This window comes from Mastigoproctus giganteus, chromosome 2 (assembly GCF_048544385.1).
Source record: "Mastigoproctus giganteus isolate SK-2022 chromosome 2, ASM4854438v1, whole genome shotgun sequence".
Classification (NCBI taxonomy): domain Eukaryota; kingdom Metazoa; phylum Arthropoda; class Arachnida; order Uropygi; family Thelyphonidae; genus Mastigoproctus; species Mastigoproctus giganteus.
Window position 1 is genome coordinate 181894733 of NC_143576.1, and position 26510 is coordinate 181921242.

The following is a 26510-nucleotide window of genomic DNA, read 5'->3' on the forward strand; positions in this document are numbered from 1 at the left end:
ACAACAACATTATATAACGTTGTAATTTAACAGCCAGAGCTTTATTTATTATTAGTCTGGCAGATCTTGCAGAGTCTAAAACTTTGATCTGAATAGGAGTATTAAATTCTGATATTCACGAATTCGGGTTTAAGAGAGAAGAAAGAAGGATATTAGGACAGCATCGGTTGGTTACTGAATAGCGGGTTAGAATGAAAAATACTAAAGAGAACTGGTTGGGGAGATTTAAAAATTAGATACAAGTTTGAGTGATATTTTCTAAATTACGAAAAGCAGCAATGACATTTACTTTAAAGAGGAGTTCTTTGCTACATTAGGGATTTCATTACTATAACGCATTAATCATGAAATGGTAAAAATTTTTGAATTGTGATCTACTGTCAGAAATTTTCTTCGAATAGTGAGTATGCAAGTATAACAGTGGTAAATATTCATCCATAAAGTGCCGATCCAATGGACCAATAATTTTTGTTGTTATATGTTATACTTTTAACGCTTGTTGTGTGTGTGTGTGTTTTTTTTTTTTTTTTTTTCATTTTAATTTCACGATTATATAAAGATTTAGACCATATTTGTGGTGTATTGCTGCAAAAACTAGCACAGCGTGCGAATGACTTACTGCAAACTACAAAGTGACTACTACTGTAATTACTTCCAATAGATACTTCCGACTACTATCGATAGTTACTGTAGAAACTGCAGAAAAGAGAAGTTCATGTTCAGAACAGTGCCAAGTCTTTTAAGCACCTGAGTATAAATAAAGACTGTCTCCACTAAAAAATAAATAAAATGAAATGCACTATTCCATGCTTTGCAATTTGAGTTTAGTTTGTTGACAGTGAATTCATTAACTACAAGAACTACAGAGGCCAAAGAGTGGATTAAAAAAAAAAGGTTGAAGAATGCCTATTTCATGCAAAGGTAAGTAAGGCTGGTAATATTAATAATAAAGACCAGTATCGATACTAATGTATCAATATTAATACTGCTATCAGTAATAATTGTATTAGTATTAAATAATATGATAGATTAATTTCTAAATTGATAAGACGTTAGGATTCGACAAAATCGTAGTCAGTCCTTGCTTAAACATGTAGAAAGCTAGTATCTTTTAATAGTTTTTTTTTTAATAACGGACCACAAATCATTGGTACGTGTTATGTGTATTTAGTAAATATACAGTTATGCTATGTGGAATTATCAAAAACAAAAATACTTAACTAATTAAATTTAGAGAAAAATAATGGGAAGTTGGATAATGGATTTACACATTTTGTCTTCTGAACCAACTTTATGTGGATCTTAAGAATGAATAATGTCTATCAGCTATTTGTACAAATAAAACCCTTCGTTACATTGTTCATCTGGTATAATGGAGCTTCTCTTAATACAGTGCGGTGCTTTTTTAAAAGTAGCCGGCGTGGATTTTCTGACTGCTCACGCCATTTACTAATTTCCAAATTTAATTTAATTTAACTTACCATTCAAATCTAGCGGAAATTTTCATTTTTCGGCGACTTTAAGAAGTACTTGATATCATTCATGTAACATGGTATTAATGGTAAAACTTTATTTCTCTTGCGCTTTCTTACAGATGATATGCTAATTAAGTTTCAGTTCATCCGCGGGAAGCACTGTCGATTCCTAGGCGTACGAACTACTAATAAAACAACGAATAAGGTTCCAAATACTAGCGGACGAAATGAGAACGTCATAAAAGTTCAAAGTTTTCAGTGAATTGACCTTGTGACCATTGAACTTATTGGTTTACGTATTTCACAGTCGTTGCACCTCGGTATTCTGTGGTCTCTTTCTTCTGAAGTTATCTGGCCGGATAAAGTACATCCATATTTTGGGATATTATTATTTGTCACACTATATAAGACGATGAGGGCAGATATATCGTATATTCAAGAGGGCGTACTAACGATTAATAATGAAGGATGGGGAGTAACTTTAAGAGGAGAATATTTATTTCGTCTACGCTTTAATTACGAGAAAGTATTGATTATGACTCATATGTATTCAGTAACTATTCAACCTGGGAATTAACGATTAACGATAAAACAGAAAATATAACAAGAAAATGGCTTAAATCTTTGAAGATTAGATAAAAACTGAAACACTAAATTTTTGTATACCGTACATTTTGGCGTATAGTGTAAAATGTAATGTGTTCATTGTCAGATAGTTCCCTGCCCCCATCTCCGCACTCTGTTTTGTGTAACAGAACTGTGTGTAGGCCAGAGATTTAAAAAAGTTAAGTCGTTTTTGCCTTCAGAATTGGTGCTTAACCATATATTCGCCGTATAGGTTGACATCCTTCTTTTACAGTCGCTAGCATCTCGCGAATTATATGTATTATATCTACGCACAATAAAACCTCTATGCAATAAAATCTCTATATGCAAAATAACTTGTATAAATAAACTCTTCTAGGACTCACACTTGTAATCGAATTTTAAAAGCTTCAGAAATAAATCTTAAAAACCCAATAAACTTCAAAAAGCCTCTGCAGATCAACAGCAGTAAAAAATTCAACTTTGCTGAAGAACTCTGTTCTGTGACCATCGTACAATTCTCAACTAAATAAGCTCGATTTATATGCCAATACTGGCTTATAAGTCGACCATAACATTTTAGACGATTTTTCACTGCTTGAAAGTTTACGCGCAGGAATATACGGTTCTAAAATATCTGTTATGTTATTTTCTGTGTCGGGGATAAGATCTGTAAACTGTAATTAGAATAAAATACAGTAGTTAATTCTACACATTACAGTTTACAGAATAGGCATAATGTTAAGAAATCTTGCTGTTCCTTGATTATATACAAAGCTTACAAAAAATCAACGAACTTTTTAAAAGCTCTCTTTTGTAAATTCCTTCGTGCTATGAAGGAACTGACAGAAGTTCCGAATGACAGCGGATAATTCAATAGCTGACAAGCACCAGAAAAATTTTCTCATTCATTACAGGATTCGACTCCCAAACTTTTCACTCGGCTGAGACGAACATCCTACAGATGAAGATAAAAAATGCAAAGAAATTTATTTAAATGACTTGTTTTTTTTATTGTATTTAACAGCACATTATACTGCTCGAAGGACTGAACGGTTCAGGGTTTTGCAATTTTGAAATTGACCAAAGTATAGCAGCTGGCCAGTGGCATTTCCCCCACCCTTCCACGCCTATCAAATCCGCATTAACAGGAAACAATCGATGCCTGCAACGCTCTAATCTTGTCAGATTTGCTTGGCATACTGCCCAACAAAACAGCATGTCAAGCGCATCTCATTAGTTGCCCTGAAATATCGACAAAAGAAGCGTGATAGAGGAACACACATGCAGTTCATTTTACACACAATTCTGACAAAGCCTTCTTGTAAACTTTTTAAATTCATTTAATATAATTAATTTAATCTCACATAATACGTATTGGGTAATTCTCAAAGGCATCCTTTTAATACGCAGTAAACTCGTGAAGAAAGTAAAGAAGTTTGCAATACGGCATCATTACTATAATATTCATATTGAGATATCCTTTACAACGAGTTGCCTAGCACTTTCGAATAAGTAAATTATATAATTAATTTAGTATATTGTAGTATATTTATATTTAGCATATTAATTAATTTATTATTTATTAATTTATTTATTTATGTATTTGGTATATTTATTAATTCAGTTAACTGTTATTAATATAGTTAATTATTATAAATAATTAGTATAGTTAATTAATTAGTATAGTTAATTAATTAGAATTATTACTAACTTAGTAAATTCCCGCGGTCAGAGGCATGATAAGGCCATAAATGCACCACTATATATTAAAATAAAATATTAGATTAAAATCCATATTTTTATTAGCCTAGCCGTGAGCTGTATTAGATTAATCTGTTATCTGAGATGGCTAACGTTTAAAATTAGAAAAAGTTGCAGATGTACCCCCGATAATCGAATCCCCAATTAATATGAAATGATTAAAAAAGAAAAAAAAAAAAAAAAAAACCAACGGTTTCGCGTGTTTATTGACACCTGATATTGTCGATGTTAAACCTAATATCTCGATTAGGTGCATTTTTAATTTGCCATTTATATTTTCGAATTCCTAGCCACACTGCCGCGATTATTGGCATGGAATGAAAGGTATTTTAATGAGATAAAGTATAAATTGATTTCTAAAGATCAGTGGGTACATATGGGGATAAAACGATCACGTGAAAATGGTGATGTGCAACATTCTCTCCTCTAGTTTGTGAACGGTGTATTCATTTTTTTCTACAGTCAAAATATAAGTCAAAATATAATAGGCCCAGAGACTTTTTGCACACACTATCTGGGTGTGCGAAGGATCTCTTGTGCAAGAAATGGCGGGCTAACAACTCATATAATGTACTTATTGATAAATGCTTTGTTCTTGTTAAATAGCTTGCTTTACTAAGTTTCGGCACATTCGTTGTCTGATTTTTAGGTGCATCATCCATTTAGACCACATCACGCCATTGTGTATTATGTCTGTATAACAGTGTGAACCGAAATGCATTTTGCTTCTGCTAAAAAAAATAAACAGGAATAACTCACGAGGGAACCCTATTCTCTCTGCCTGAGATCGGCTAACTGTAGCCCCGATTGAAGATATTTTTAGAAATTCCTCTAATTTATGACAGTACTCGAACTCAGGTCTCTCCGAGGAAGTATCAACTGGAGAAACCACTATACTGTCACGGAGGATCAAGACATTCGAAATGAGTATTTGAAGGAATTTGTAGAGTTAAAATATGTATGTATATATAAAATATTTATTAAATATTTTCTAATTCGAGGGAATTGGAATTCAGTGATCATCATAAATGACAACGATAATTCAATCAACATAAGAAAGCAGATACCATGTTTATTTCAACAATAAGGGAAATATTACCTGCGCATGAGCAAGAGAATACCAGAACAAGGTGAAAGACAATTGCGAAATGTTTAACTCATTTCATCTTTTTTTTTTTTGTCTCCTGTTTAATTTGGAGTTATTATAATTCAAGTTACACCCTCTTTCTTATGCAGCCAAGGTCAGTACTTTGACGCCTTATGCTAAATCGCCCTATATTTCGTGTTTCCTACGCCTTGAAAGCAGTTCAATGCGAGTTGTGAAGCGCTGATGTTTATCAACTAATTGTCAAACTGTCTTGTAATGGAAATAGATGAAACAGCACTTCTCAACCCATGAAGGTAAGAATACTACTGGTGGTATGTGCGCTATTGCAAAAAACGAAGTAGCTTTTTTCCCTATTAGAACGCCTGATAGCCTTAGTTTCCTTGCTAACTGAAAACAAGTACAAGAAAACCGTTTTTTCGACCTTGGTACTTAAGTGAACAAACGTTGGAAATCCCCAAGGGGAAAAATTCAAGACCGTTTTTCAGGAGAAAGTAAAAACATTGATTAAGTGTTCACTTCGCCAATTTATTTCAAAAATATCTGAATATTTTATTTATTATTATAATTTTTTTAAAAAACTGAGTAATTACTAGGCTCATCTTATTTAGTGCTAATATGCTTTACAGCAATTTCTTCTGATTGAAGGTCCTGAAGACGTTGATGACATAAGGATTCCAATTACGATACTAGTATTATGCCAGTTGAAAGCGCAAAAATATTCTTAGTTACTTATTAATTAATTTATATATTTTTATTATTATTCGAGTATCACAGGGAGTTTCAACTGCAATCAACTCATCAACGTGGTATAAAAGTTTTTTTTTATTTCAAAAAAATCGATATTGCTCTTTATTTAAAATATATGCGAGTAAGCATATATTTAAAATAAATTTCTCGTAAGGCGGTTTTAATTAAGGAATAATAATAAAAAAAGACTCAAAATAGAGCTTTGTTTGGTAGATAGCAGAAAACAACAGTTTTCATAAGAGAGAGAGAGAGAGAGAGAGAGAGAGAGAGAGAGAGAGAGAGAGAGAGAGAGAGAGAGAGTCAAAGGTGACCCTCGGAGTAGACGACCTGCCGCGATCACCAATCCCCGAATTACAGCAGGCTATAGGTATCTCACATGAATAGTGCAAAACATTCTAAAGGGAAATTAGGTTTATCAAATGTTTTCTCAAAGTGAGGCCTATGGCTTTCTCAGAATTGCTGGCAAGTTAAAAAGCAGACGCGCAAAGAAAATTTGGCAGATTTTGTAATCATGGGCGAGACATGGATCCGCAAACTAACAGGCTGAGTAAAAGCTGCAGTGCAACAATGGGAGTTTGATGGACCAACAAACTAAACAGTGTTGCGGTTAGTGAATCACTCTGAGATAACAGGCAGTGTTTTAGACAAAAGGAAAGTTCATACAGGCTGACCGTTGTTAAGAACGGCAGAGAGGTTGATGAAGCCCTGGAAATCTTGCTGCGAAGCCCAAGAAATAGTTTGCGCAAAAAGATGAGAACACCTTACAACAAAATATGGGAGATTCGTCGAAGTGATGTCTGCATATCCTACAAAATTCAACTCAACCAGCCACTAGTACCCAATGGAAAAGAACGGTGTGTTCAGTTTGTCACGAAATTCAGTGTACTCGTAGAGCGAAACCTGACATTATAAACAAATTTTGGTTTATTGACGAAGCACATATTCATTTAAGTGAATATTTTCACGATTTTGGGCTCTGAAGAATCTGGAGAAGTCCACACGTTATTGTTGACAGTCCATTATATGCACAGAGGGTGACAGTGCAGTGTGCATTCTCTGCGTTTGACATTTCTGGATAATATTTTGGAGACCTCATCTGAAAAAAGACATTGAGCTTCTTGAAAGGGTCCAAAGACGGGCAACTCAAATGGTGAAATCAACAAAAGGACGACCATACGAGGAAAGACTCCGGTTACGTCAGCTACAGAGCTTGGCCACTCAACCAGGCACCTCAAAGGTGACCTGACTGAGGTTTATATGGCTCTGAGAGGGATTAGTAAAATGAATGAAGATGGAATTCTCATTATTATAAAGACTTCCAGAACGACGGGCCATAAGTTCAAATTACAGTGATTGAGGTTTAGATTAGATTGTAGAAAATTTTCTTTTAGCCAGCAAGTTGATTGCTATAACAAGTTGCCCTTGCAGGTAGTTGAGGCTGACAGTAAGGATAAATTCAAAGATCAACTGGATAGTCACCTGTGTGAGGAGAGAAGCATATAAATGAATTGTAATTTCTTATCTACTTGTTGGAGTTTTTTTTTTTTTTTTTTTGTCAACAAAAGCCTGTGGCTTCCTTACACTATATGGCGAATACTATTACTATTATTATTTTTGATACCGAAGTAGACATCACAAGTTATGCATTTTTAGAAGCGCTGGCATATATGCATAATGCGCGCCTATTGTCTTCATCATGTCCGTGCGCCCGCCCACATGTACTAACTTATACCCTAGCGGCTGGGTTTTCATGAAATTTTATATTTGAACCATTTAGAAATGTTTATCAAGCCATCCCAAATTTCATTGATATTTGGGGGGAACTCGATTTCATTAAAATTAGACCAATAGAAATTCATTAAAACCAATAGAAATCCCACAATTATTATTTCTTTGTCCGTCCGTCCACATGTAATAACTCGACTCCCAATGGATGGATTTTCATATTTTATGTTTGGCTTGGCGCGATTTATTGAGCCTTCTGAAATTTCTTTAAAATGGACGAATATAAATCGGACAATTATTATTTATTTATTTTTATGTATATCACATATGATATGCACATACCGTATATTGTAGCTAAAGCACTGTTTTTATCCCCCTTTTTTTTTATAAATCATGAATCATTTCTATTTGTTAAAGCGCCTAAAATGTAACGCCCAGCGTAACTAACTAACTTGTTTTCCTAAAGAGTGGGAAAGAATAATGTTAAAAGCGATTACTAGAATGGACAATGAAACCTTGATTATTCTAAAAAGGGTGTCGTGCTGTTTTATTCTGTAAATTTCACAAAAACAAGTTAACAAAACGCATCTCAAAAAAAAAGCGAATAATGCAACTGATGCTTCAGTTTATAAAAAAACAATGCAGAGCAAAATCTGGATGAAATGAAAGAGAGCGTTACTAAGCATTGTGACATACGTGTTCTTAAAGAACTCTGCAAACAAGGTTGTAGTCCGATCGCAGGAGAAGCGAGTACCGTTTTTCAGCCAGCAAATCGGATTTACAATGTTAAACTTGTGAAACGGGCTATTCGTTTATCGCCTACATATTTTATGAAAATAATGATAAATGATGATACTTAAAGGCAAAACAATAATATAAAATTTAAATAAATTTCATAACTTATACTAACCTTCACAAATGTTGATGGTCACAAGATCACTTATTTTTATTCAAAGGGGAAAATATATAAAAATACTAAACATATTTCTCTCAGTAATGCCAATGTCTGCATACTATTGTGCACACAGTATGGTATATTGTGTATACACTAGTATGGAGCACCCCCCTGCCCCCGATAACCGTTTGTATGTCCCATGTGCACTTCTGAGTTTGATACCCCTTACTCTAGAGAACAGAGGTCTGCATGGGCCCAGTCTTGGGCCTTGGGCCGATTCGGGCCTGGTAGCACAAATCATAATTGGGATTGGGTTGGACCGAGTAGCACATTTTAATTGTGATTTATCTTTCGATGTATCGGCGGCTGCATCCCCGCTGTTTCATGTCCAGCATACAAGAAGCACGTGAAAAGGGAGGAGGGGACTCCTGTGTGAACTGCACCCTTCTAGAGGTCATTTACAATTGTTAATATTTATCACCTATATCAAATCGAAAAACTTATGACATGATACACTCGTAAAAATAACTCTAACCCTTGCCAAAATATTAATGAATTTTAGATTAAAAATAAAAAAGATGTTATTGCATTTAATATCAATTAATTTAAATCTCACTTTTAAATTCCTATTAAAATTAGACTATTATCAGATAAATAAATTTTTTATCAAAAATGTTCTCAAGACTTAATTCAGCGAACTTTTTATGTGGAACTTTTGTCCTTGGGTGAAAAGAAAACTTTTTATTAAAATTTTGATCGTCAGAGAGACATAACAAGTACCAACCAACGAATGGTGTAGCTTTCCCTATCCAAAATCCCAGTAATGAATTTATTGCGCGTTCTTCATAAAAGTCATTTTTCAATCGGTCACCAGTTATTCAAGTTGCAAATGGGATCGTTTACAAGATAGTAGTATGGACAACTTTGAGAAATAATGATATATTCTTCACATCGGTGATTCTTAACTATTTTAATTATTTCAGAAGCATTTATGGCTCTTTATGGATTACATCCTATAATTAACTGAATCCAATCGAAAGAGCAGTGATCTCTGGTTTTTAAACCACTGAAATATTAGATGTCGCGATTTCTATTATCGGTTCAGTGAACCATAAATTTACTCTCTACCACTTTGTTAGTAAAGCAAAGGCGTATGTCACTTACCTTGGGCTATTGCTCTGTTTCTCCTCTGCCGTTGGTATTTGGCAATCATTACAGGATGAACAGCATCATAAAAAAGTAGTGTCCCACATCTGCACCAAGGTCGCAGACAGAAACATGGCATTAGTGACAGAGATGTCCTTTAAAAGTCAGTTTCTTTGTCTTTTCACTGTTTATGAGTCTATCTTAAGGCCTTATATCTGTAGACTTGGAGAAGATGGGACAATGGAGAGGAGGAGGATAAAGAAAGAAATGTAAAAGGAAATCTATTCAAGGAACACCCGTAACGTTACATTCCCCAGGGTTGCCACTTTACTGAAATAATAAGAAATCAAATGATGCTAACTACGATCACCTAATGTTGAACGTAGAAAATAAGAAGGAAGCTTTTGTTGTTAGCTAACCTGACATCAGCAGGATAATGACATGGGGATTGCTTGGTTCCATAAAATGTCCTTGTTTTTACATAAGGCACGGCAACGCACCGTTTCTTGTGTGTGACCTGTTTTCCGCACGTAGACAAGTCAGGGGCTGTCGCCACTCTACGGAAGAGAAATGAGTAAACATTGTCAGTGTCGACTTTCCCTAATAAAGGATCCCCTGCCTACTGTTGATGACGAAGTTAACTCGTGGTTGGAATGCCTAATTTTTGTACCGGAACATTGGGCGAGGCATCTTAATTTCAAGGTCCAGGAGCTTCCTTGGGACTTCCGCCATCCTGATGTTTATTATCAGGATGATGTAATAGATATGGCAAATGCATATCAGGGTTTATATGAATATTCAAGTAAGTAATCTTTCAGCTATCTTGGAGGAAGGAATGTTAATAATTAAGCTGTGCAGTTAGGAAAGCCAGGGATTTATACTGTAATTGTATCTAAATAAGGATGCGGATATTTTGTATCACAATTTTCGAAATGATAACATAATAATTTTAAGCACATGCATCAAATTTTATTTACAGGACTAATGGCTGGAAATTTATATGTTCAGACCAGTTATGGTTTTTGTGATTAAGTTCAGCCTTAGGTTATAGCTGATTAAATTCCGAATCACGCCATACTACTGCTGTGGTAGCAGTAAGTGTAGTACAGTACTTCAAAAAACTGGCATTTAGCCAGTGGATGCAATATATAACGGCAACTGCCAAACCCTGCTGTTTGGACAACAAAGTGCTTGATTAACGAAGGTTGACCATTGTAGTTATTCAATATGGCACTGAATAACTACTGTGTTTCTGGTCACTGAACAAAATTAAAGAATGCAGAAATGAGCCATCATTTCTGCATTCTTTAATTACATTCTTATATTCATCTAACAGACCGAGATGAATACAAATGAATCAATCAACATGACTGATACGGTCTCTGAGTGGTAAAACGCAAGGGCATGTTAATACACGCGTTCCAGTTTTCCTCGGTTCAAGTTTGAGGTTCTTGCATAACCTCGCGTTACTGCTGAATACGATAATGTTTGTTGCTGTACTCTCTCTCCGGAACAGAAAATTATTTTTTATTTATTTTAATCTGAAGTGATAAGGTTTGATGATTGGTTCTGAAATTGGTCTTCATATAATAGATATAATAGCTTGAGATTGTTCTTGAAAAGAGACCGTTTTTGACTGAGCTGACATATATCGTTAATAAACTCAGCTGATCAGTTTTTTTTTTCTTTTAACTTCGTGTTTGGAATACTTATAGATAGCTAGTTTACAGTAGATACTGCAAAGAAATCGAAATCAAACCACTGTAGTCAGGTCGTCATCTTCTGTAAGTCCTCATCAGTTGAAAATTTATTGGTCGACGGAGGAAGGCCTTTGGACCATCGTTTCAAAGGTCGAAATAGACGATACTCCCATGGGAGGCTGGATTTGATGGTACTAGTGGCACTGTTTGAACCATTGCTAGGTCTGTATGACTGCCTTGTAGGTGGTGTTGTCATGGAGCATAACCACAAAAGTCTCTTGCCACGAAACACGACTTTACAAATTTATGAAGTGTGAGGCAATAACGGACGGATGATGGGTTAGTATTTTTCTTATCACCGTGACATATTAAATACGAAATAGAATATTTTAAGAAACTGAACAGAAGAATAGTTATGAATGACATTGCCAATGCGTATCAAGAACTGGGACGGTATTTCGGTGCGTTCACTTCCACTTCCAGCCTTAAATATGTGGAACGGTTTGCCAGCTGTTATTATTATTATTGTTATGCTCCCTTACCATGTCAGGAAAAGCTTTCTATTGTATGTATTTGTTTTTCTCGACAATCGTTTGTAAACATACTTTCCGGATATCCTTCAAAAATTTAAACAACAGCAATCATATAACGGATAGGAAAATCATAGGGAACAAATTATCAGTTTGAATTTGAATTATCCATAATTGCCAAAATCTACTGTAAGCACGAGTAATTCCTGAGCACTGTCAGAAATCCTGATCAGCGTGTTTGAGTCTTGGATAAGCAGTCTCTCATGAATAGAGTAGAACGCAATCGTAATAACAGAACGACAGTTTTCAGTGATTATTTTTTTTAAAATTCCAACAGCTACAGCTCCATAACCATTCAGAATCGAATACATTTTTATATGAACTTTGTTACTTGTTTCTCTACGTAAAACTCTCCTTAAAATTTTGTTGGCGTAATTAAAAAAAAACATGTAGTATTTATTATTTAAATATTGGAATCAATTAATAAACATATACAGTATATCTCACAAAATCAGAGTGCTTTATTACTATTAGACAGTTATTCAGCATCTTAAATACTAAAATTTGTAATAAACTTAATATAAATCGAGTTTATTTGCATTAACAACACCCAGTTGTGTAGGAATGAAATGGTCTGTGACGTGGTGAAGGCTCAAAGTCGGGAACGGCAGATAAAGAATGGGTCGGCGTAAAGATCTTTCTGACTTCGAACATAGAATGATGGCGGGGGAAAGACGCTGTACTATTCCTTTCGCTTCAAAGGTGATACTTGTGCGTATGTCCGCTCTGATATTTCCTGCCAGAGACTTAGTAATTTGGAATAACTTCTTTTCGATCTTCTCTGGCTTAAAATCTCTTTACCCCATTCTATCAAATTCACCTGTGGCCTCTACCGTTCTTCCAATTCTGTTAACCACTTGGAACTCTTTGACTTCCTTTCTTTGATGATTATCTCCAGCCCAACTTTCCTAACAGTGAGGTAAGTTTCTTTGGCGATTTTAACGTTCACAACTCCAGCTGACTTCAATTTTCTAGTCATACTGACCCAGCTGGTCAAGATGCTGAAGCTTTTGCAATTACTAATGACCTCACATAGATTGTTCATTTACCTAACAGAATTCCAGACAGTTCTAACAACACAGCTAACCCTCTTGATCGTTTTCTCACCAACAACGCTTCCAAGTACACGATCGAGATGAGCGGTCCTCTAAGCACCTTAGATCACAACTTGGTGATGGTTTCTTTTCCACTGGGGCTTTTCTCTCGTGGCCGTTCTCAGCCTCATATTGTTTACATTACAAGTATGCAAAATGGCATGGCGTGTGAGATTTCTATTCTTTTTTTTCCTTAGTTGGATTACTGTTTAAATGTTTTGATGTCAATGTTTGCTTATATCGTGTCAGTGAAATTATTCTTGTAGGGAATGAAATCCTTTATTCCACACGCCACTTTAAAATCTTCTCCTTTATTTTACCCTTGTTTTTTCAATAAATATGTTAAGGGGGTTCAAGATAATAATGTTGTATATCGCAATTGGCTTGCATCCAAATCTCCGGGTTAGTTTTCTGCCAACGCCAAAGCTCGCAACAATTGTAAAGCAGTTATTAATCAGTCCAAACTAGATTTTGAACAAGCTAAGAGTAGAAAATTTGCTTCTTGTCCAAATGGTAGTCGAGCATTCTGGTCTCTTGCCAAAGATATTGGCCGCAACTTTTGCACATCTCTGTTACCACTTCTGTCAAAACCAGATGATTCAATCACGGATAAAGCCGACCTACTAGCATCCTACTTTTCTTCCAACCCGTGTATTGATGATCTTGGTAAACTACCATTCCCAGTACACTACATTCAATGTGGTCTTCCGTCAAAAGGATGTCAGAAATATTTTGAACAATGTTGATGCTAAGAAAGCTCCAGGTAGGTCCTGATGGCATTTCTCCACTTGTTCTCAAAACTTGTGCTCCTGAGCATCCTTCTATTCCTTGTCGCCCTTTTACACTTTTTTATTCCACTGGTGTTTTCCCTTCTGCTTGGAAATTTTCTGATATCTCGCCAGTTCCTGAAAAGGGCGTCAAATTCCTCCCATTCAATTATCGTTCCATTGCACTTACTTCTACTTTTACTAAACTAATGAAGAAATCCATTAACCGCCAACTCCTATCCAAAAATCGTCCATCTGATCAATGACGGCGAATATGGATTCCGTTAGTGTCGATTCACCATTAATAGTGTACCCATCTATGCACAAATTCAATGGAAAAGTTTGGTGAAACTCACAAACAGTTACTCTTGACAGTAAAGGCTTTTGATCGTGTTTGGCATAAAGGTTTTCTAAATAAGCTGCCATCTTATGGATTGCCGTGCTGTGTTTTGTAATTGGGTATCCAGTTTTTTATCTGACTGCTCACTGCAGGTGCAGGTGATTGTAGATGGCTCTGTTTCATAGACGCCAGTTTCTACCGAATTGGCTTCTCTCTCTCTCTCTCTCTCTCTCTCTCTCTCTCTCTCTCTCTCTCTCTCTCTCTCTCTCTCTCTCTCTCCACAGTACTAAGTAATATAGGTTTTAATATCTTTCGTGTTTGAGGTTTTCATTAAAAAAAAAAAAAGAAGAAAAAGACCGGCAGGTGCCAATATTCCGACAACAGCCAATATGGTTAAGCGCTCACGTTCTGTGGTATTATGAGTCTATCGTGACTGACGGAACCAGCAGCGGTCGAATAACCAACCAAAGGTCATACGTGGCTGTCCCATGTGTGATCGACGCAGGTAGTGAGCGTAGTGTGTCTCGTGTCACAACACAGCACAGTTGCCCAACTAATCACCCAGTACAACGGAGGAACAGCAGGGGCAATATCTTCATAAACTATGTGCCAGACAGCGTGTAAAGTCTATGCCAGTTGATAGCCGTCGGCCCGTCAAAGCTGCCCAAGCTCAATTGCCAGACACAGGAAACTGCACGTTGTATGGGCACTTCAGCACCAACACTGGACCACTGACTTGTGTGGATCTGTCGCCTGGTCTGAGTAATCCTGTTTCCAACTCTTCGTGCTGAGAAAGCAACATGAGGTTATGGCATCTGGATGCATCATAGGTATTATTTGGCAGGCTGGAAGCGGTGGTGTTATGGTTTCGGGACTGTTTTCGTGATGTGCCCTGGGTCCTCTGATCGCCATTAATCAACTGATCGATGGGAATGCCTACCTTTCTATCATTACCGACCGAGTACACCCCTTCCTGATGACAGAAGGAAGGGGTGTACTCTATCAAGAAGAAGAGGCCCAGCAGGTTGCTAACAGGTTTCAGGAACATGACAATGAATTCTCTGTCTTTCCATGGCCGCCCAACTCAACCGATTTCAACCCAATTGGGCACGTTTGGGTCTATAGAAAAGGATATTCGATGCTACGACAATGTGCAGGCATTAATGGACACGGTGGACAACGCATGGGTAGCACTACCGCAAGACATCCTGCACTTTGTGAAATCTATGCCCAGTTTCCGAGCTGTATTACAGACAAAAAGTGGCCCCACAGAGAAGTGGGTAGGTGTAGCTAATGCAAATCCAACTTAGTGTACATTGGCCTTTCACCCGTTTATCTTCTCATTTGATTTATTCATCTTGAGCTAAAGAAATTAACTACAGAATCTTGAAATAACTGGGAGTAAAGTGGAGGAGAAACTGTTGAAGATAAACACAAGAAAGGCACCCGGGGTGGATGGGATCTATCCAGTTATATTAAAGGAGGCAGCAAAGGAAGTAAGCAAACCCTTAGCCATAATTATGAGAGCTTCCTTGGACTCAGGGGAGGTACCCATAGACTGGAAATGTGCAAATGTGACCCCAATTCACAAAGGAGCATCAAAGGCTGACACAAGTAATTATAGACCTGTGAGCTTAACTTTCCAGGAAAATTAATGGAGGCACTGGTTAAAGAAGCACTGCAGGATCATCTAGACAAACCTTTAGTTATAGCTCGGACACAGCATGGTTTTGTTAAGGGGAAGTCTTGCCTGACCAACTTGATTGGATACTATGATGCAGTCACAAAAGAACTGGATGCAGGGAATAACTTTGATATTATATACTTGGATCTTAGAAAGGCTTTTGATACTGTTGCACATGGAAGACTGCTACACAAATTGGAGCAGTGTGACATTGGAGGCAAATTGCTGCTATGGATAAAGGGGTGGTGAGGGGGAGAAGACAGAGAGTGGTAATCAATGGACACTGCTCATCGTGGACTGATGTTATTAGTGGAGTCCCTCAGGGCTCAGTGTTGGGTCCATTATTGTTTTCTGTATTTATAAATGATATTGATGATGGTATATCGGGCTTAATGTCCAAGTTTGCAGACGATACAAAGGTTGGCAGGGTTGTCAAGGACACTACTGACACTATGCTGCTGCAACAGGATCTGGACAGGTTGAGCAGATGGGCTGAGAGGTGGCAAATGAAGTTTAACATTGACAAATGTAAAGTACTACACATGGGAAAAAGCAACCCCAGAGCAAAGTATCAACTCCAAGAGTAGCTCATGGAGTATTGTCAATGATATACAGGAATTTTTCCAGCAGGGATAAGGAGGTGATTATTCCATTGTATAAGGCGATGGTCAGGCCACACCTAGAGTACTGTATACAGGTCTGGAGGCCTCATTTCAAGAAGGATGTAGAGCTGCTGGAATGAGTACAGAGAAGGGCAACAAGATTAGTGAATGGAACAAAGGGGTGCTCTTACGAAGAAAGGCTTAAGTTTTGCAAATTACAGTGTCTGGAGACTAGGCACCAGCGAGGTGATCTGATAGAGGTGTATAAAGCCTTGAATGGTTTAAGCATGCTCAATGCTGATGGGATTCTTCCTCTAGCTCAGAAAAATCACCTGAGAGGGCATAAATTCAAATTGAGGAAAGACAGATGTAGGATAGATATGCGGAAATTTGCCTTTAGCCAGCGGGTGGTTGGTTGGTGGAACAGACTTCCATCCCTTGTGGTGGAGGTTGATAGCCTAAATAAGTTTAAGGCTCAGCTGGACAGGTATTTTGAACGAACAGAGGGGTGAAGTGGAAGTGGGTTTTTTTTTTTTTTTTTGGCTGATGCTGCATAAGCTTGCTTTCTTGCATCAAATGCCTCTACTAATGCTAATGCTAAAAAAAAAAAAAAAATTATGAAACATCAAGAAGAACAGGAGTTCATAAAATACCGAGAAGAAATAGTGTTTTAAAATTTCATTGTTTTATTTGTTATATTTTCTTATTGAAGCATTATTCAATCAAGTATTCTTTTCTATAATGACTACAATAAACATGTAGATTTACGTTAGAAAAAAGATAGTTTTATAGTAAACTATCTTTGATAATTTTTAATTTTGAAGAGCGTTACGTTATAGATTACTTTCAACTCTGGGATTCTCCTTCCTCGAATATAACTTTAAAATTTTATGTAACGCTGTGCAAGTTAATGGTATAATGATGTTCAATTATTATTTTTTTTTTCGATATTTACTTCTTTATATCACGGCAGAACCGGCCCCAGGTCTATTAGCGCCCTGTACGGGATTTTTTGGTGCGCCCTCTACGACTTGAAATTTACAGCAAATCAGTGAATTTTCGGGACATTCTTCCCCCTTCCCAAATTTTGGCACCCTGTTCAGGGGGACCGCTCGATCGTGCCTTAAGCCGGCCCTGTATCATGGAAAATGTTTAAAATGTTTGTTTTCTCCCATTAAAATTTTACAATGTATTTTAGTACAAAAGAATAATTATACATTAATTCAACATGTCAACTCTTAATTAAGACAGAATTTTTTGATATGCGTACAGTGATTACCACTACTTAAATTAAAAGTTATCGAAAATAATTCTTCAAATAGGCCTCTGGGGTTGGGAAAGTTACTACTCGTACTACGTAGATGCAGTTGAATATGCCACTTACATGACAAACACTTTATTAAGATAAATTAAAATAAAATAAAACAGGATAAAATTTTGATTTAAAATAAAAATGCACTGGGAACTGCATAGTTAAAAGCAATAAAAACATAGATGAATATAAAATACATAAGATTAAAAATACACAAGAAATATTACAAATCAAATAAAACAACACCGTAGCTTTCAAAGGCGACCGCCTCCTTTATCAACAGTTACTGTCATGGCACATCCTTAATTAACATTAGCAAGATCACAGCTCAAGGCACGTGTTACTGTAGGAGCATGGGAATTAACCTCCTATCTTTGCTCCTACAGTAGACGAGCAGAGCACTATCGAAAGTAAACGACCAAAGCATGATGGTAATTTGACCTTGATCATAACATAATGACCTTGACATAACATAATATAGGACACAAACTTCAAAACAGGAACAGCGATAGATTGGTTGTTTATGGGTTTTATGGCACATTGCGTCTAATGCTATATTGCGATAGGAATTGAATTTGATTGAGGATGAAATGGTGTTTATAAAAATATGAAGTGTGATTATAAACGCTATTCCAGAGAGAGAGAGAGAGAGAGAGAGAGAGAGAGAGAGAGAGAGAGAGAGAGATAAATCATATTGTTCATTAGCTATTTTTTAAATAACATATACCGTACACTTTTAAATACACTGCTTGACAAAATTTAAAGAACAAAATGAATATTTTATTGAGAACAGCTTCGCCCAAGGCGAATAACTGATATAATAGGCATCCTGGTATGCATATTCAGAGTATCCAATGAAATCGATCTACCACCTTATGCAAATTATTCATGCCTATAAAAACACGGTTCGCGACCACACCTTCATTCATTCCCGATTGTTGGCTTGATCAGTGGGATAGCCATACCTCCGTTACTCAGGATGGCAAGTCGTCGTTGTTTAGAATTCAATAGGTCGCAACCTACTGAGATCTACGTAACCTTTCAAAAATCAAAAAAAGTTTGCAGACCCCTATATACATGTACACTGGTGTTCAAAAAATTGCGTCACCCCTTGAGAAATTGTAATTGACGTCCGAATAACGTAAGTATATGGCAATATTTCTTAAAGATTGCATCAGATAAGATTGGCACGCGTAGGTGATGACGTATTATTGCATCAGCTGTTACTTTCAGCTATATAAGCACGCTCTGCAAGACTTGCAGTCATTCCTTGCTTGTGTCAGGATGGCGAGTTAATGATGTTGATGAAGTTGATACCACGAAAAAGAGTGCTGTTGTTGCTTTACGTGAGGAAGAGTGTTCTTCCCGTCATATTGCTTATAGAGTGTCTTGTATTCAGTCGACACAGTGAGTAGATTTCTTTCCAAACTCAAGAATACTGGTTCTGCTGATAGGAAAAAAAGGAACCGGACGCAAACGAGTCTCTATGCCAAAACAGGACCGCGTTTTGAAGCGCTTATGCCTTAAAAACAGTGGAGCTTCTTCGTCCGTCTGAGCTGAAAGAGAATGGGAAGAACAGAGGAGTGATAAGAAGTGCAGTAACAGTGAGAAGACGCCTCTTCAAAAATGGACTTGTAGCCTGTCGTCCTAAGAAGAAGCCCTCCTCACACAAAAAATGAAAAAGGCCCGATTAATTTGGTGTAAGGAGCATGTCAAATGGACCCCCGAGCAGTGGAAGTCACTTATTTTCTCGGATGAGAAGAAATTCAACCTGTACGGCTCTGATGGGAGGGGAGACAAACGAATCTGCTCCTTATCATTGGGCGAAAAGTGTAAGACTGTAGTTACTTTAGCTTCATTTCTGCATTAGAGGCTCGACAGTAATGAGTTTACATTTGTTACAGGTGAAAAAAATGGTTGGAAGAATGGTCCATTACAACTCTTAGCTGACCAGGAAACAGCCTGGTCGGACCCGAATCCTATAGAGAACTGTTGGCATCGTGTGGAATCTGCAGTTGCCAGAAAGAAACCAAAGACCCTTCGTGAACTTCATAATTCGTGTTTGAAACCACGAACTATCAGTTGATTATCTTCAGAAATCGATCTTGTCAATGCCTCGACGGTGTGTTCATGTCATTAGAGCCACAGGCCGTTCAACTAAATATTATTTTGCACCTGGTGAACTTTTCATTTTGTTTTCCATTTAAAATGATAAACTGAAACAAACTGAGGGCTTCTGATAACATTTCAGCCATAATTGTCGTGTTTACCAGAACTGTTGTATAAAGGCTCATTTTGGAATATTTTGAGAGCACCTGTCAAATATTACTTAGCTTTGCCTTAACTATTAATAAATATCTTTTGTTTATATTTCTATTTGTGATGCTAGTCATTAATGTAACATACCATCGCGAAATAGTGTTAGTAATGTGAAATTCCTAGGTGATGCACTTTCTTTGAACACCGGTGTGTATATATATATAAGCATATAACTTTAAAACAACTGAACTATATACTTATTTTTACATAAATATATAATAATGACTTTATTTACCATCAATTTGCTATACATAGAACGAATAATTTGACCAGTTCCAGAGGTTCTTTTTCTCGGACTCCCTGGAACTAGTCTACGGACCGCAGTTTGGGAAACGCTGGTTTAGATTATTCTGTGAGATGGCGGGCAGTCGCAGGCGGAGGTGGCACGTTGGCTTAACTTGAAAAATTGTGTTGCACCATGATTTTCAACAGTGGAAACCCTTGGTAAGATTCTTTAGATTTTCTACTAGGTTGCTAGTTAGATCTCAGCGTTAATCATCTGTTTCCATTGTTGCCAGACCGCAATGACCACCATGTGGCTGACAGCAGGGAAATAGACAGTCGGCCAATATAACGTGGCTGACATGCTGAGATCTGGCCCTTGACTGGGGAGGTACCCAAACGAGTGTGCTTTTGGACCGAGACCGGGTCCCAAAATTTCCAACGACTCACGATCAATTACCGCAGAGAAACAAATAAATAAATAAATAAATAAATAAATCTTTAAATAAATTAGAGAAACTTTCACAATGACTTTTGTGTTCTTCTCCCTCTGCCATAGACTGTTTGTTTGTTTGTTATTTGGTTTTTAGGAGCATTAGCAACTAAGGCCATATTGCTCCGGGATATGCGTTGGTCATTCCCTGACCTTTCCGCACTCTCCGTATTTGGTGGTGACGGGCTCGAACGCCGGTCTAATCAAGAAGCGTGTGCTACGCACTGCTGCCCCTTGCCATAGACTTTCCATGAACAGAATATATCCTTGTTCCTGCAAGTCCTATTAGAGAAACTTTCACCATCGTCTTCCGCGTGAAAACACCAGAAAAAAGTAGCCGCATCTTTTGTGGCAATTTCTCAAGTGGGATGTTTTCTCTCCTCACCATGCTGTGGGGGACAGCCCAAACCTTACCAGGACATTGTGCTGCAACCAAAAATCGCACGGACTTGTGTGACGCACCAAAAATCTTCTATCTTATACCTCTACCAGAATTTACCTACTGAACCCCGCAAATCCGGACACTCCGATTATCCAAAGTCCAGAATCTATGGCCACTGCTGAACTAAACATTGATGAGGAAACGCAGTACTCCACGCCTGAAATTATCCCAGCCGTTGACATGCTTGATGACTGAAGAGTTCCTCTTCTTAGATACACGCCGGTCTCTAAGAAGAGGAACAAGTGAGGGATCGCCCTCAAACAGAAAGAGAGTTACGATCGCACAGTGAAAACGAGGTGCCTCAGGAAAATATGAGCCAAGTAAATGAAAACGCGGACGACACCCACAAAAATGCTGTCTCCCCCCCCTCCCGGAATCCTCGCTCCCTGAAGGGCCGATACCGGACCAGATGTTAGCCCTGTGACTCCAATTGGAGAATAAGTTAAAGGAATTCTCGAATAGGATAACCGCTGCTCTCAGAGGGGAAATAGTGACCATGTGGACTAAGCTGGAAACAATCCTACACGAAGTTCACGTGGAAGCAGGAGCGAACAAGGCCAAACTGGAGGTCTACAAAAAAAAAAAAAAAAACTATTATTTTTAGACCAACCGAATAATTAAATTCATCTGCCTTGCTGTATGTCATACATCTGTTAATTGCACGTGTTCTATGGTCGATTTGTCTGTTTTGCTGGATGAAAAATCCCAGATTCTGGGGGGGGGGAACCTTGCTATCTATGCCTGAGACCGACTAATTCAGCCATGAAGTGAAAAAAGCCCATTAAAGTTCCTCGCGTCAAACTAGAGGCCTACAAAGAGAGTGGGACAAGACAAATGCAACAGCGCACCCCCTCATATGCTGACGTGCTGAGGATCAAGAAAAACAAAGGAACAAACCGCAGACAAAACCAGCCAGAGTAGGAAGCCATCCCTGCTGAAAACTCCAAATCTGGTGGTCCTGAGACCCGCTGCAGGAGAAGAAAAATCACCAAGCGAGGAAATCAAAACAAAAGTCATAGCGAACATGAAGGAAGACTTAAAGACAACCAGAATACGGAAAACGTGCAACGTCGGAATTGTCATACAGACGGAGACCAACGAAGAAGCTCAACAAATCATAAGAAATTCCAAAATTGCAACACTGGGCCCCCCCGCCGAGCCCCCAATGAGAAAAGGGCCAACAATGATAATTTTTAACCTTAGCCACGACCTCACACCAAAACAACTGAAGGATGAGATATATAGACGAAATCTGCAAGATACCTTACCAGGTCATGACCAAGACCAACCAATAAATACTAGATATTCCAACCAAAGCAGAAACAGTGGAAACACTAACTGGATCGTGGAACTGGGCCCCGAGGCCTGAGGTGATCAAGGGCAAAATCGGATCTTCATTGAATGGGGAAGTCATAGATTCCGGGACCATGTGGTCATACCAAAATGTTACAGGTGTTGCAAATTCGACCACACTTCCCACATATGTGCCCAATTGGAGCCAAGTCGCTCGGAGAAAGGGCATCCCTACACAAACTGCCCATACAAGACTAAGGGACCCGTATGTGCCAACTGCAGGGCTGAAAAATTGACCACGCTCATTCTATCAGGGATTCCAAATGCCCTATATACTTAAAAGAACGAAGCACATACCAACTAAGAACTGATTATGGGAACACGCCCTAAAGGTTACAACCACGGAGTCCTAAGCATACACCAAATAAATGCACAGCGAGCCCGGGCAGTGGTCGAGCAGGTGAGGACAAAAGCAGATTATGAAAATGCAGATATAATAGTAATACAAGAGCCTTACACACACATGGGAAAGGGCAGAGACTACCCACTGGCCTACCAAGTTATATAGACGGACGAAGGCGCCCCATGGGCGGCAGTCGCGGTTCGCAATTCGGAGATAACTGCCAATAAGATCCCAGAACTTACTACAGCTTGGGCGGCATGTGCCCACATCATCAATTCAGTGGGAGAAATCTTTGTTATTTCACTCTACAGTCAACCCCAAGAGAAGACATAAATCTGGCCAATACATACCTACAGGCAGTTCAAAATATCCTCCAGGGTTGTAGAGTTCTTCGTTGGAGCCGATGTTAACTGCAGATCTCCAGCGTGGCACGGCAGAACGTAGGACCGGTGGGGCACCAACAATGGACTCCAACTAGGAGGATTCCTCTCAACCTCATCCTTCACTATTCAGAACCAACAATTCCAACTACCTACCTACTGCAACACTCTATGGGAAGCCACAAGAAATGTTGCAGCATATATCACTGATTGGCAGGTGAAAGACGCTTGGATAACATCCGACAACCGGATAATAACCTACTGGATCACGAAAAAAATGGCAAGAAACCCCATAAGCAGACTGATGCTGAACAGATTAAAGGCATAAACAGCAAACTGGGAACTGTATAGGGAACACTTACAGTCAAACGCGAACCAACTGAAGAACAGGATGACCATACAAACCGGAACAAATCACGCTGCCATCGTACCAGATCCAGATGTCTTGCAGCAGGACATAACAGAACTCATAACATCCTCATCGGAGATAGCGATGAGAAGGAAAAAAACAGCCACCGGAGAAAAGACCTGGTGGACCCCTGAACTTAAAAGAATGCGGAAGGAAGACTAGAGGAAAAGGAAACAATTCCAACGGGCAAGAAGGACGCGGCCACCAGAGGAACTGGAAATCTTGCGACAGCGCTATGGAGAAAAGAGAAATGCTTACACTTAAAAAATCAAGAAAAATAAGAGGCAATCGTGGGAGAATCTCCTCTCCACAACAGGCAACACTAATCCCTGGGGAGTGGTGTACAAAATCACCACAAATAAGTTCCCTGGGGGGGAAGTGAACAATGCCACAAGGCACAATAACGAAGACATGGGGGAGTCCACCACCAGTATTCTAAATGTAATGTTCAGGAACCACCTACACTAATGCTGCCTAAGCAGCAGGAAATATGTGATGCAAATCAAAATTACACAACAACGGCAGGAGCATCCTTTCACTATTGATGAGCTACAGGCCGCAGCACTGAAAATTAGGAATAAAAGATGATCTGGCCCGGACTTGATAGAACCAGAGGTACTCAAAAAGACTGTGGAATATGAGCGAAACTCCTCCTTTATCTCTTTAACACCTGCCTACAAGCAGGGAAATATCCAACACACCAGAAGACAGCCAACCTGAAGCTGATCTTAAAAAATCCTGCTACACAACCTGACCAACCAGACTCATACCGTCCTAAAGTCCTTCTCTCAATTCTAAGTAAACTGTACGAAAGATTACTTCACAGCAGAATACTAGCCCACTACACTGCGGCAAACCTCATAAACCCTAATCAATTTGGATTTAGGCCTGGTCTGTCAACCATTGAAGCCATCCAGAACCTTCAGACTGAGGCACAACAATGTACCAAGAAATACTTCCTTGCCATCCTGGTCGACTTCGCTGGGGCGTTCGACTCACTTTGGTGGCCGAGCATCCTCGCTAGACTCCAGGTGGCAGAGATCCCCCCTTAACCTCTACCAGAGTATAGTGACCTACCTGAAGGATAGGAGGATAGATGTAGTCACACCATTCCAGAAAGTGACCAAGATCATCCACAGAGGCTGCCCACAGGGATCGGTCCTGAGGCCGCTCCTGTGGAACATAGTTTTCGATGAATTTCTTGCAATGGACCTGGGGAGGTTGGATCCCAGGCCTTTGCTGATGACCTAGCTCTGACTGTGGCGGAGGACTGGAGGCCCGGGCCAAACACGAGCTGGTGATCCTGCAGGAATGGACGACGACTCGCTGCCTAAAGATATCAACGATGAAGGCTTGCTCTACTGAAGGGCATGCTTGATATCAGAAGACCACCCCAAATTAACCTCCAAGTGAACACGATAAAACTGATGAAGCAAGTGAAATATCTCGGACTTATCATAGACAGCAACCTGTCCTTTAAACCGCACCTCCTATACTTAAAAGAAAAAAAATAAGGAAATACGTGGCCATGATTGCCAGGGTGTCAAGGCAAGACTGGGGGCTAAAAAGATGTACCCTGTCTCTGTACTACAAGGCCGTTTTCATCCCAGTGATCACCTACGGAGCTCTCATCTGGTACAGGAAAGTGATCACCGTGGTTTATAGAAAACTCCTCGACACTATACAGCGAACCACACTCCTTACCATAACAAGAGCCTGCAGGGCAGTGAGCACGGACGCCTTGCAAGTCCTGGCTGGGGGCCCTGTCGCTGGACCTGGAAGTCGTGCACTGCGATATGTTATACCACCTTTCCAAAGGGAAAACAACAAACCTGATTGGATATATCACAGACCCGGAAAATGCCTGCAATACACAAAAGAAGTGACTGCTGACGCATTTACAGCACATGTGGCAGAACCATTGGTCCACATCTACAAAGGGAGAAGTAACGAAAAAATTCATACTGCACGTAGACAGAATTCATCCCAATCTCCCCCTTGTTTTCCCCAGGGCTAAATGCAACCTTCTTGCTGACGGGGCACGAACCGATAAAGGCCAAACTTACAGCTCTTGTGATCATTGAAGATGAGGCATGCACCTGCGGTGAAGAAGAATCATGGAAACACTTGATATACGAATGCACATTATACGAAGATCTAAGATGTACACTTATTACGCAAATAATATACCTGCCTAAAAACAGGGAACACTAACTCCTTGAATCCGAGGATGAATATAAAGCCTTCAGCAAATATGCACAAAAACTATTTGCAAGAAGAAGACAGCGAGCGGTCCCATAAAACAACACGCAGAACGCGCTACCAGCTCACCGAAGGACACAGTCAAGTAAATCAGATAGAATCATGGAGCTGACAGAAGCTGCTACCTGATGACGCAGGGAACCATAAAGCAGAACTACAAACCCAAGGACTAAGGATTAAAGTGCACCCATCTCGTTGAAAAACACCAATGAACTCAAAGGACAAAGGTCCCATGAGCGACCACAAGACTGACCCTCACTGAACTTTGTCTTTCATTGAGCTATATCAGAGTTCTGACCTCCACTCACTCTCAAGTAATAACCGGATGAGGGAGGACACCAGCATGAGGACAAAGAACTTCCCAGGCCTCACCTAATACAATACGTCCACACAGATGAAGATGACTCCACCTACAAATGGATGAGACCGCATCTCAAGTGCAACCAAAGTCTATATGGTCCTGATCATACCAGACGGGAATCTGGTCCCATGAGTGACTCCCAAATTCTGGTGACCCGGAGAGGAAAAACATAACGGCAAAAGAGAGAAGCAGCTGTATGGCCAATTTGGCTTTCCTGACTGCAGTCCCTTGTGTGGTCCTTTCTTTTCTCTCCCCCTGGCAGGGGGTGGGAGGAGACAGTTTCTGCAGTCTCTTCCCTCCCCTGCCGCCTCCCTGTTCTTTACCTGGTGAGGAATGGGCCTGACAATCTGGGGACTCCTCCTCTGTCGTCCCCATACTTCTGCCTTTCACTC

At 39.0% G+C, this 26510-nt stretch overlaps 1 protein-coding gene across 4 annotated transcripts in view; it reads right to left on the bottom strand.

The window, feature by feature from the left end:
- Positions 1–26510, bottom strand: part of LOC150089811 (metal cation symporter ZIP14-like) — a 170318-nt gene that overhangs the window by 83997 nt on the left and 59811 nt on the right. Inside the window, exon 1 of one of the 4 annotated variants that reach the window (XM_090389656.1) lies at positions 9464–9984. The exons of 2 other annotated variants lie outside the window; for them this stretch is intronic. The gene's annotated coding sequence lies outside the window, so the exon portion shown is untranslated. Of the gene's footprint in view, positions 1–1481; positions 1629–9463; positions 9985–26510 lie in introns of those variants that run through there. One more of the 4 variants, XM_090389657.1, reaches the window with a different exon arrangement.